The sequence below is a fragment of the Bos taurus genome, chromosome 2 (genome assembly GCF_002263795.3).
Source record: "Bos taurus isolate L1 Dominette 01449 registration number 42190680 breed Hereford chromosome 2, ARS-UCD2.0, whole genome shotgun sequence".
NCBI classification, from domain to species: Eukaryota; Metazoa; Chordata; class Mammalia; order Artiodactyla; family Bovidae; genus Bos; species Bos taurus.
Genome location: NC_037329.1, coordinates 20,064,169 through 20,076,084, shown reverse-complemented (window position 1 = coordinate 20,076,084; position 11,916 = coordinate 20,064,169). Strand labels below are relative to the sequence as shown.

The following is an 11,916-nucleotide window of genomic DNA, read 5'->3' as shown; positions in this document are numbered from 1 at the left end:
ATTGGCACACCCAGGTGTCACCTCTCCTTTTAGTTCCGCAGGAGTCTGGCCAGGTGGTTCTTATCCAGAGCACACTGTAACTCCCATTTGATAACTTATTTCTAGAATCAAACCCCAGGGTCCCTCGAGAGCAAGGGTAGAACCTTCCCTTGACAGGCTGGAACCTCCTACATCAAGGTGGCCATGGCCACCACATTACTAGGTCCTGCCAGTATGAAGAGCAAGAGGCTGGCATGAGGGGTCAGTTCCCTTCTTTTCTCCCTAAAGAAAAATCCTGTCTTGCAAAGCTTCCTTTGATGTTTCAAGATTCCCTAAAAAAGGCAGTTGCCAACATGCATATCCTCTCCTGGCTTACAGCTTCCGGTATAGTTTTACTGCAGTATATAATCTAATAATCCGTTTAATTTCTTTAGAGAGATGTTATATATATACAGGTGGCATTTGGGTGGAATCACATGCCATAAACCTGTCTGCTCCTATCCAGGTTCAGAATACAGAAGAATCTGTTTTACAGACATTCTAGAATTTTTACATGGTCAATTGGCTGGTTTTGTATTCTGGAACGTATCAGAGCATCTACAGGAAAATATATACATAAATTCTATAAAATGGTGGCAAGATTTCTGATTTACTGATACTACTGGTTTGAATTTTCACAAAAATATTTAGCTATAGGACAATGTATTAGGCGTATTCTTAAAGGTAAATAACTGCAGCCAATAAAAGTTGGGCCTATAAAGGGTCCCATCTTCTACTAGTTTTCTGCACTGAGAATTACTACCAGTATAATCATGGCTCCCTGCACGCTAATATTTCCTCTGATACAGTATGATCAATGTTGTGGAAAAACATTTATTATATTTCTTCTAGCTACTTAAAGGCATTACTGAATTATGGGCATCGCAAAACGAATCCACTGTGCATTTTTTCTTTATGTGACGTTTTTACAATCTTCATTTTCTGCTTTGCAGCCACTGAGCTATAGAGATCCACACTCTGTCCCTCTTACAACTGCCACTGGGGCCACCGTCTCCTTTCTGCTTTACTACGTCTGAAATGCACTTCCTATGATAACATTCCTTTTCATTCTGTGCTGGACTGTTCTCTGAAAGGAGGAAGTAAAGAAAGAAATCAAACAATGTGTTGCTAATAACAGTTCTTAATCTTCTTCCTTAATGAAGGTGATGAAGTTTAGGCTGAGAAAAGGACAAGGGGAGGAGATGGTATTTTACGGAATCATTCCAGGAGAGCTGATGGACTCTGAATGGGTGTGGGTTTTGCAGTTTTGACATTTAACAATTTTATTAACATCTTCGCTTGTTGTGCGCCTTAGTCCACAGGATCTGCAGTGGGGAGAGAGTGTCCAGCTAACAGCCCGTGACTCAGGCCCTGCCAGGGGATGAATCAATTAGCAAGAGAAGCAATGATGCAAACACTTCAGGGTCACTCAGGATGCTGTTTGCCTTTTTGATAGAGAAAGCCCGCCATAAATAACATCACACCTCAGGAAATCATTCCGGGAGGCCCACATGCCTGCGGGGCTGCAGCCTGGGACGGAAGGAATCGTTTGCTCATTGTGTGCATTTCCCCCATCTCAGTCAATGGAGGATTTGTAGTAAAACCGGAGTATTTCAAAGGAGGACAGTATGTGGTAACAGAGGCATGTTTAGTGATTTCTTTTAGTACCAGAACCCATGATTTATGACCCAGAGTTAGAGCCAACTTTATTACAAAAATGACTTCACCCAGAATAACCTTATTCAGGGCTCTCAGGAGAATGATGTAGCACCCAACAGCATTATAATCTAGCAGATATTCACAAACAATTCCTTCCTCAGCCTCATTTCTGTCCCCTTTCAAGAGGTGGCCCTCCCCCTTTACCTGCTGGCAGAAGTGGGGTCCCAGGCAGTGCTCTTTCTGTGGTGATCTGCCCGGGTCAGGCATTGACAATACGCCAGGGCAGAAGCCACCTCCTGGGTCTCAGTGGCATCCTCCCCAAGCCTGTGCCCTGAGGAATAATGTGCAGAGGACACCCGTTCACCCTTCATTTCCTCCCTGCACAGAGCTTGCCTGCTCCCTGCACTCCCACCCACCCTTCCAGAACTCGGATCCCCATCACCTCAGAGAGACTTGCCGAAGCACCCCGCTCTTCTGATTGCCATGGAAACCGCCAGCTGCACTAAAACTGCCAAGGCTGGGTGTCCAGGCAGGGTCCCCGGGGCGTACCGGGATCTGGGAACTAGCCCTCCATCTTATTAAACTCCAGAGTCAGCTCCTAGCAATTGTTTTAAATTTACACCCTCAGAGTGCCTTAGTGGGATTACATGTCCATTTGCATTAAAACAGGTTTCTGTCATTAAACTGCCATACAGTAAGCTTCCTTGGGACAAATTAATGAGCTCTAAATATCATCAAGTAGAAGTTCACTTCACCAAGATGGCCAACAAGGGGGGCAAGAGGAAGTGACTGCTCAGAAATCCTAGCCCAGGAGAAATATAAGTGCCAACTACAGAAGGAGGTCTTGTCCAGGTCCTTCTTTGCTGTGAGATAAGTGGCTCTGATTTAGAGCTCATCTGGGAGAGTCGGCAACATTATCTCTATTCACCAAGAGCTTGCAGTTCACTTCCTAGTCCCGATTCTGAATACGCGTTTCCCTGTGTCTGCTGAAATTCACCAAGGGACCACGGGCCCCTCTACTCTGTGAGTGTCTCAGTCTACTGTGTTTCACCCTGCTGTCTATCCTTGAGGAACTTGTGTGCATCCGGGTTGTCTGAGGACAACACACACACAGCAGAGCATCAGGCAGCTGGCGTGAATGCTCCCACCTCTAAAGTGCCCAGCTGGCTATTACGGGACAGTCTGGACCATCATCTGGGGGCCTGGACCCTGGATCATTGGTCCTGATAAGGAGCACACCACACTGGTCATCTAGAAGCAGAATGAAAACAGAGAGATGTTGAGGCTGGATTGTCTCTGTTCACAGGATTGCCTTGCCCTTACAAATATTTATATATGTGTGTCTAAGTAGAAAGATCTCATAAAAGAAAACGAGTAAATCAACCTCCAAACTTTCTTGTATGTAAAGGAGGAAAGGCTGGCTGCAAGACAGACTTCCCGACCTGCAAAAGCTGTGATCTCATTTCTGTGTAGACAGAAATTACAGGGGACAGTAATGTATGATTGAGACACTGCTATATTTAGAAATGACAGGATGGGCATTATTAATAGCTTAATTGACATTAAGGCAATTACCCTTACCCTTATTACAGTTTGTAGAATTACATAGAAAATATTGGCTGAGGCCTTTTTTTCCCTAGAGCTACCCAAGGATACAGCATTTTATTTCATGCCAGATCCTGGTTTTGACATTAGATACTTAGCCATAGAATGATTTCAGTAAATCATTATAAATGCATTATAATAAAGATGTTATGAGCTATCAGATATTAACCCCCAACCCCTAAAGAGAGATAAATAGTCCAGTTGCATGATTCCCACTTTTGTTTCATAAGAAATAAGCTTTTGCAAAGAGCAACTGACTAATGAATTATAAAATGGTGTGTTGAGCTCAGATAATTAAACAATGCATTTTAGTGTCTAGTGTAGGATGAACACTAAATCATATACAAATAAAAAGGGAAAAGCCTAAACCCCCAAGCCCAGCTCCTATTTTCAAATAACATTACGGTTGGTCTATAGTCCAGAAATGCTCAACTGTTTTCTCATCTGATTAGAGAAACTTATCAAGTATAAGATCAGGACATAAGTCAACTAAACCAAGAGTCAGAGCAAGATTCTGGAGGTGCTAATTTCAGAGAAGCCCACAAAGTTATTTTAATGGAGGTTTTACGTGGAGATCACCTTTCTTTCCAAAGTGTTTAATGGGGCAGAAGTCTAGAAGAATCCAGAAGTTCCCAAGTTTCTTTATACCTTTATATTTTATCTCTTAATTCATAATAAAACATACTAGTGGGGGTGGGTGGGTGGAGTAAAAAGTCTGATACTGATAATAGTCTTGGTCTTGTAGTGCTGGAAAGACAAACAGGAGGAGGTGGAGAAATACAGAGACTGGCTTCGGTTCTAACCACCCTCTTCAGGTATATCACCAAGCCCAGCCAGGCGACATCTAGTGGTCAACCTTGGATCACCGTGAAGTTTTTGCCTGAATGTCTCTCACGTGGGGCTATTTTGCCATTGGCGGCCCTTTTGGCATGTCCTGGGTTTGTCGCGAGATTTGAAGTTGAGTATAAGCACGGCCCGAATACATGTTTTAGTTTTCCAGCCTCTCAAAGACGTGGTGACTGCGCCAAGGCACTCTACTGTTTCTGCATCAAACAGCAAGACACTAATGATTGTCTGGACAAAATCAGAGACGGCCTTGGACTCCGTGTGAGCAATGACCGCCGGTGCCTGTGAGCAGGACTTCCCTGGGACACCAGGTACGTCACGTTCCACTCGACCGGCCCTCTCCTGTGCTCCAGTCAGGCCAGCCACACAGCCCTGTGCCCCTCTGCTTCCCTAACCCCATGTGTCACCTGATGCTACGGACCTCCTTCTAAGGCTTCTTTATTCCAGAATAAGATGAGGATGTTAGTAATGCCTACCCAGAGGGTTGTGTGAACATTACATGAAATTAGTTATTTAAAAGTACAGAGTAAGCCCGCAACTAAAAGATTTATTTATCTTGTAATTTTCCTTTCCTGGTTCTTCTCTCTTCATTCTACCTTTATATCTTCCAATTATCTCTCCCTCCCTCTCTCTCTCTCTCTCTCACACACACACATACACGTTTGCAAATCCCTGAAAGGCAGAGGCTCTGACTTGTTCATTCAAGCATTTCTTTCAGTGTCTAGCGTGTGTTTTGCTTAAGGCCACACTCCATACATGCTTGCAACACAGAACAACATTAATAATATAATAGCTACTAGTAACATTATCTGAGCTCTTGGTATGAGCCAGGCACTCTGCTAATAAGTATCATCACCTCATTTAATTCTTACAACAAGTCTCTTAGACAAGTACTATTTTCATCCTCATTTTATGGGAAACTGAAGTTTAAAGACATTCTGTAACTTGATCAAGGTCACACAAGCTCATAACTGGGCACCCAGGATGCAAAGAATCAGCCTAGTTTGGAGTTTCAGCTCTTATTTGCCACATGTTGAGTTGGTTTTCTCAGCTTTTGTCTCTTTTAGGCTGAGCTCTGTTAAGGGATCAGCATGTACCCACTCTTACATGGATGATTTTAAGGACCTCGATCTTTGGTGTTCCAGGAAGTTCAGAAGTATATGCAAACTCCAGTTTATAGCTACTCAACAGTCACTTATCTACAAACTCCTGGGTCATTACATAAAACCATCCAAAAAGATTTTATAATTGCATATACTGTAAAGTTAATTTCACTTTGAGAGAATGTATCTGAGGGAAGTGATACACTCAGTTACGTACTCAGGTTGGTGGCCACAATAGATGGAGCTGTCTCATCATTCTTGAAAGCCTGGCTCCCTGGCAGCCTCACTCCATCACATGGTCACAGGCAAGGGACGGCCTCCCAGTCTTAGAATGGTTACGCTTCTTAGTGGTTCAAGTCTCACAAACCCCACACCTTAATTAAAGAGGTAAATTAAAAGGAATATTCAACCTCAGGGATGAATTCTTTTAGTAATTTGAGGTGGATGCTTTATTGGATAAAAAGACATACATGGGTTTATTATTCTGCCTTCAGGTACGAGGATCTACGGAGGAGGTTACCTAAGGTGGTGAGGAGTTTGTGTAGCCAGAGATACGTGCTTGTAAAACAGCAACCAGAGGAACAGGCCTGAGGTCTGTTGCTGAAGGACACAGCTTGGCTCTTTGTTCTCTACTTGCCTTTCAGGCACAGCAGCCAGACATTTGGGATCTCCCGTGGCCTTCATTTCAAACTTGCTGACCGAGTGCTGTGCTGGACACCATTAGGGTCACAAAGAGGCAGGCCTCCTCTGCTCTCAGGCATATGGAAGCTGCCACAGCTCGGCTCCTTAGCAGTGGATACTGCTGTGTGCCTGCTCTCTTGTTGCGAGCAGAGGTACTACGTGTCACTTCTGGGCCAAAGCTTTTTATTTTCAGAAGACTCCCCAGCTCTCCCCTCCTGGGCAGAAGTGAGCTTGGAAGCCTGTGTTGAGATGACAGAAGGCCCAGTATCCTGGATTCCTAAATGACTTGGTGGAGATGAGTCCTCCACAGGCCCATGGTAGACATCAGCAAGAAGCAAACTCTTTTTAGATTAAGTCACTGACATTTGGAAGCTGTTTATTACCACAATAAAACCAAGGCAATCCTGAAAAATTCAGGAGCTGACTTTTTGTTCAGAAAATGTGGCCTTTCTTTCCAAGTCTTAAGATCTTTAATTTTTTTCCAATAGCCTTATCCACTGATTCAGTGGTTTACACATTTTTTTCCCCATCCTTTTGGAAAAATCTCAGATGACTAAGATTGCAAAATGACCTTATTTGGAAAGAATGGTGGTTTGTCTTTTGTCCATTGATAAATATCAGTACTATGAAACAAGTGGGGGAGACAGAACACAAGATCACCTTTTGAAAATACCATGGCAGAATGAGATGGTGAAAAAGAAGGGGTAAGTAGAGAAAAAAGAGAACTAGAGAGATAAAGAATGAAAAGTAAAGAAATATAGAAAAGACAAAAAAGAAAAGTAGAGAAGACAACACAAAAGATGGGCAACTTATTTCACTTTAGCTATAGTCAGTTGCTAGAGTTGTGTTCCACTCCAGAATGTATCTCGTAGGATATCTTTGACCTTTGGTACCTCGTGTATGTGCCTAGCATGTCAGGGTCCTCCAGAAATGTTGGTTGAAATCATAAATAAAGGAGTGAATGAATTTTCATTTTATAATCTTGGGAGCATGTATTACTTGAACTGGTCTATGACTATGAATGAGCCTCCCATCATATATTGAAAGGCAGTGGAAAATGTGAGAGAGGAACTAGAAATAATTGAGTTTGAATAGCTCTTTATAACCTTTAAACCTGAGTCCTTGAAAAGAGCAACCATGAGGTCAGAGCAATTATTCTTTGTCCTAGAAACAGGACATCACTGATGACTCAGAACAGTCTGTTTCACAAAGTGTTTCAAATAAACTGGCTAGAAATGTCCTTGTTTTGCTTGCCTCTGGCTGAGCTGAACTGAGGGTACAGTCAGCACTGAGGTATCTATGGCCTTGATGTTGTGGAAGGAAGGTGACAGGAGGGAAATGGAATACAATTTGCTGAATGTTTTTGAGAAAACTTCAAAGGGGGCAAGGAATAGCAATATTACCAGAGGGTTAATAAGAAGGTGGATCTGGGAGGCATTTGACTGCCAAGTGGGAACCTCCAGTAGAATATTCACCTAACTAGGAGTAATTCGCTTTCCAGAGATGCATGCAAGGACTATGGCAGGGCCACCCCCATTCAAGGATGTTCTCTGGTAAATTCAAGGAAGCCCATTCTGAGGACATGAAAGGAAGTTAGTCCTTCCTCGGGTAGAGTATGAATCCAGTGTCTCCAGTCTGTGGGCTTATCTGTGTGCATGTGTGTGCATGTTGTATGTGTTGTGCATGCACACAGGCTCACACACACTCATGCACAGTTCAGAGGTCTAGGAATTGTGATAGGAATGGAAAGCTCTGAAGAAGCAGAAAGCTGCTAGACGGCAGGCTCCAGGAGGATGACTGGTGTGGGCAAGAGAACATTCCGCACAGTAAAAGGGTATCCTGTGAATCACATGGAAAATGCAGCAAAAGGGCTGTTAGCATGTTGGCTGCAGCTTTAAAGAAAAGGAAGTTCTGTTGGGATGAAATTTCTCCTGGAGATGAACACATTCTGTATACCCAAATTCTAATTCATCAACTTCTACCTGCCATCTTGAGCTACACTTGTCTCCCATTTCTTATCAAAGGCACAAGCATTTTTCTTTCCTTGGCTCAAAATCATGAGCTTCTTCTCCTTGCTCTTCCCTTCATTCAATCTCTTCCCCTTTAAAATGTTTCTTGGATTCCCTCTTTTCCTCTCCCTGCCTGGGCGCATACCTAGCTGGTCTACCTAATTCTGGATCATCTCTCTTCCTATTCGAAATATAAGACCCACATGCAAATAATGAAATACTATCTTATAATCCAAAACAGAAATGGTAAGTGTTATAGTAACAGTGGCCCTCTGTCCTAGATTTCCCAGATAATTCAGATTTCATGTAGTTTTATTATTTTCAATAAAGACAATTTGTTAAAGGCACATACATGATGAAAGACAAGAAAATTTAAATATTATCTGATTATTTTTGCACTTCTTTTTTTCCCCTTTGACCTTCCTCCTATTCAAGCAGTTGGCCATGTCTCTTGCTCGTTAGCTCAAGGAAGGGCTGAAACAGCATTAAAGAGAAGAAGCATTTTCTTCCTAACTTGCATATTTCAAAAATTCACCCTCTTGGGGGGATAAAGACATTATTATTAGGGCAGAGGCCAAAGAGTAGGGTGCAAACATGAGTATAAGCTAGGCTGTTCCTCTTCACCTCTTACCAAGGACAGACCACTGCTATTGATGGAGGAGGAAGATTGGAGGGAAGCAAGGGAAGCAAAGATTTTGAGGGAACAGAGATGAAGGGACCTACATCCCTTAGAATAAGAACTTGGATCCTGTCAGCTGACTGCAGGTGGTAAGATGGTAAAAACCTATGTAATTGTTTTTGGGAATAGAGGTAGGAGGAGTGAAACTGGAAAATTATAATAGTTACTCTGGAGGTTAATTTTGAAGTATTTGAAAAAAAATTGAAACTGTGGAGAAATTTTTATACATATCTGTAAAGATATTTGTACAAAAATGTTTATCGCAGCATGACTTCTAAAGAGAAAAAAAATTTCTGACAACTTACATGACCATGTACAGAAGAAAGGATAAATTAAATGTGGCATTTTGTGGCATCCATAGACTATTGTAGAGCAATTAAAAGATACTGTCTAAACAACAGGAAGAAATGATAGGGGAATTTAGACCTTAGAATCCAACTGCCTGATAAGCTTTAAGACTTGAAATATAAGTGAGGGCAGAAGGAGTAGAAGGTGTCAGAGGGTGAGATGGCCGGATGGCATCACTGATGCAATGGACATGAACTTGGGCAAAGTCCGGGAGATGGTGAGGGACAGGGAGGTCTGGTGTCCTGCAGTCCAAGGAACTGCAAAGAGTCGGACATGACTGGGCAACTGAACAGCAACAGCCCTTAGAATCCAGTTGCCCTATAAACCTTAGGCCTTGAAATAGAAGTGCCTCATTTTACAGATGAGAAGGAAGAGGGGCCTGAAGTTAGATGGTTTCTCATTTAGAGAACAGCCTGTTGTTTAGACTTCCAACCTCACCTTTTGTCCATGATGTCATCTGATGCTCTAAGTTGTCTGGTATAGTTTTCAGTCTATTCCAGGAAGCAGAAAGTTGTTCCTTCCCATCTCCCCAGTATGCTAGCACAGAAGAAGAAGAGAGAGGGAGAGCGAAGGAAAATGAGGAGAAAGCTGTCTCCCCTTGCTCTTGTGGTCACAGTCCAGATGAAAAGCAGAATAAAAATTGGAAGCCATAAAAAGCCCTAAATAATCTGTTCTCACGTTTCCCTCATTCACAGTAAGGGGTTTCCAGGTCCTCTCCAGATCTCCATTGTCTTATTAGCAAAACAAAGAATTCAGCTAGAAGAATTATATCCACGCTTAAGTTCAAAATATTATCCCTGCAATGAATCTACTTTTAGCTATAAAATCTAGCTGTCCAGATTTCACTGTTGAAATCTCCACCTATAAGGCAGTGTTTTATCCACTTTCCCAAATCTGTTGTCCATGCCCTACAATTTTCCACTGGTTGGTGAAACCTACAGACCATATTCAATCCTTCTTTTCCATTATAATGTTTGATTCTCAACATTCCTAAAAACTAGTGGGAGTGGAAAGGATCTTCTGTCTGGGCTTTCAAGATAGATGCTAAATAAAAATCTCAACACTAAATGTCAGTCCCAGGAGTTTTTCTAAGATTGGCAGCCCAATGTCAGCGAAATGGCCTTGGATCCATCTCTGTGAAAGCCTCAAGTGGGAGTGGAAGTCATCACAGCCCCAGCGCTGACCTCCCGGCATGGTCTGGTGGGCTGAAGAGGAGTGGGAGTCAGCAACTCCACGTAAAGTACTAATTGTGCGACTGACTTGGGCTGTGACATTGGAGGAAACTGTTTCACCTCTAGGCTTCTTTCGCAAAGCAAGAAAAAGTTGTAAAGAGATGTTCTCTGAAAAGTACATTCTGCACTAGAGGATAAATGTCACAGTCATTAAGGAAGCAAAAGGAGACTCGGCGTCTTCTTCAGCCAGAACTGCGTCCTTTCGGTGTCCCCACCCACACAGCCAGCGGCAGAATTTAAGAGTGTCATTGTCCAGCCATCAGAAGCACACCAAGTCTAACGCAAATGCCTCAAATTCACTCTTCACTTTTAAAGTAACACACTTTTAAAAATTATTAATGGTTTAGTTGTGTGACCATCCATGAATGAAGGGCATTTCCCTCTCCCACATCTTTAATGGAAATAATTAATGAGGTGTTAGAAATTAACAACAATTAGCAGTGCACAGGAACAAAGGCAGAAGGTCAGAGACTCCAAAGAAATACAGTTTAGCTTCTTGGGTAGAATCTTACCATGTCAAGAAGTGACACACTTCTCATGAAAGAGAAGCATTTTCCGTGTTAAATATGTTGCCATTATATTGATCTTTCAAATGGGGAAAATACAGACAATAGTTTCTAATAGTCTCACTTGTAACAGTACAGATTTCTCTAATAAACTCTGAGAATTCCGAGCTTTGGTATATATCTCTGGGGCACAAATACACCCATTGCTCCAGAACATGGGCTCAAACACCATTATTTTTTAAGATTATGATGTTAACAGAAGGAAGTAAATTACTTGGCACTTCTATCAAGCATACTGGTTTTGCGGAACAAAAAAAAATACTATAACATAGGACATTTTTCAGCTTAGTATTGATAAACATTGCTTGATAGAGCAGACTTACAATTTAGCAGTAGTGGGATCATTTAAGATTGTATTGGATTCGAGTGGATTTCTGGAAATAACTGCCACTTAGAGTAATTATTAATGTATATCAATTATACAAATTACACGTGTGTTTTTATATTTAGCTATAGGATCCTGGTAAGCATCATTTTATATATCTATATCTATATACACAAGGGCTTCCCTTGTGGCTCAGATGGTAAAGAATCATCTGCAATGCAGGAGACCTGGGTTTGATCCCTGAGTTGGGAAGATACCCTAGAGAAGGGAATGGCTACCCACTCCAGTATTCTGGCCTGGAGAATTCCATGGACAGAGAAGCCTGGCAAGCTACAGTCCATGGGGTCACAAAGAATTGGACACGACTTAGTGACTTTTACTTCACATACACCTATATGTATGTAAATTCATAAATAACTTGCCTTAACCTTATCTACCTGATAGATAAGTGCCAACGAATATTACACCAATATACTAGGTCTCCCAGCTTCACTCCATGCATTTGTTCCCATTTTCTAAAGCACAGCCAACAGTCCTTGAGCCAAGGTCTTACATATATCCCCAATATTGAAAATATAGTCAGAGGGAGAAAGTCAAGCTCAAATCTACAACTAGATGACCTCACCAAGGATATCCACCAAGGATATTTTACTAGAGAATGGGTATGGGATAGACCTATTCCACTTCTACCCACAAAGTAATTATAATTATAATTACATTACCTGCAATTATAAACATAATTAATTATATTCCTGCAGCGCTTTAAAGCTTACAAAGTACATTCACAGACATTAATTATTTAACCTCATCAGTACTCTGTGAAGCAGACAGAGTAGAAAACCTGC

At 42.0% G+C, this 11,916-nt stretch overlaps 1 long non-coding RNA gene across 1 annotated transcript in view; it reads left to right on the top strand.

Annotated features, from left to right (window-relative positions):
- The first annotated feature begins 3,849 nt into the window (after positions 1–3,849).
- The window catches only part of LOC132342955 (uncharacterized), a 52,004-nt gene continuing 43,937 nt past the window's right edge, over positions 3,850–11,916 (top strand). The window contains exon 1 of the long non-coding RNA XR_009491518.1: positions 3,850–4,439. This is a non-coding gene — a long non-coding RNA (uncharacterized lncRNA). The remainder of the gene's footprint in view (positions 4,440–11,916) is intronic.